The sequence below is a fragment of the Mastomys coucha genome, unplaced genomic scaffold (genome assembly GCF_008632895.1).
Source record: "Mastomys coucha isolate ucsf_1 unplaced genomic scaffold, UCSF_Mcou_1 pScaffold7, whole genome shotgun sequence".
NCBI classification, from domain to species: domain Eukaryota; kingdom Metazoa; phylum Chordata; class Mammalia; order Rodentia; family Muridae; genus Mastomys; species Mastomys coucha.
The window spans coordinates 21,248,436-21,249,510 of NW_022196913.1; positions in this window are offsets into that span (position 1 = coordinate 21,248,436).

Here is a 1,075-nt window from a genome sequence, read left to right on the forward strand (position 1 = left end):
TTTTTTTTTTTTTTTTTTGCTATTCTCGTGAATGATATTAATATGTAGTCTTTTTTGTATCAAGAGAAATTTTATTTACAAAGTGGGCAAGGAGCCTTTCTTTTCCTGCATTCTGAATGCACTTGTGGAGGTTTTCAATAGCTAGTGGGAACTGTTCTTAAATGGTATGGTGCTTAATCAGTAAGAAGAGTTTTAACAATTAAGTACCCTTTCCCCCTGTAGGTGACAGAGAGAGGAGTCCTGTTAATCCCATCTGCTAGTTTAGAATTGTGTATGTTAACTGGAAAATTGAGACCACTGACATTTACAGTTATTGTTGAAAGGTATATATTAATTTCTATGATTAGTTTTTGCTACCATGTTATTTGGTTCCTTCTTACTTCTCACCTATTTTAGTATTTGGGTGTGGTTTAGTCTTTTACCTAGCTGCACATATGGGTCTATCTGTCTCCATATTACCTAGGGTTCCTCCAGCAATCCATGCTAGTGACTTAATGGTCATAGACTCCTCTAGTTTGTGCAATCCTTGGGGTGGCCCCATACCTGATTTCAAGTAATAGTACAGAGCCATTATAATGAAAATAGTATAATGCTGGTACAACAAATAGGCTCAAAGAACAATATAACAAACTAAAAAACCCACAATTAAACCCACACAACTCTATCTATCTGATTTGGACAAAGATGCTGCAAGAGTACATTAGAGAAGATACAGGTTTTCGCCAAGTGGTGCTGGGGAGACTGGACGCCCAATTTTGAACAAACAAAACTAGATCTACTTCTTACCTAGTACAGTCAAATGGATGAAAGACTTCATCTTAAAACTCTAAAACTGCAAACAGAGAACCTTCAGGATATAGGTAAAGATTTTCTCAATGCTATATAATAAACTAAAATATTCTAAATACCCCCAAACAAACAAAAAAAAACCACTTAGTAAATGTGCTAATAGAATAAACAGATACTTCTTTAAAGATGAAGTACAAATTGCCAAGAACATACAAAAAATGTTCAACATCAAATGCAAATCAAAACTACAGTGAGATTCCATCCATCTTACCTCTGTTAGAATGGT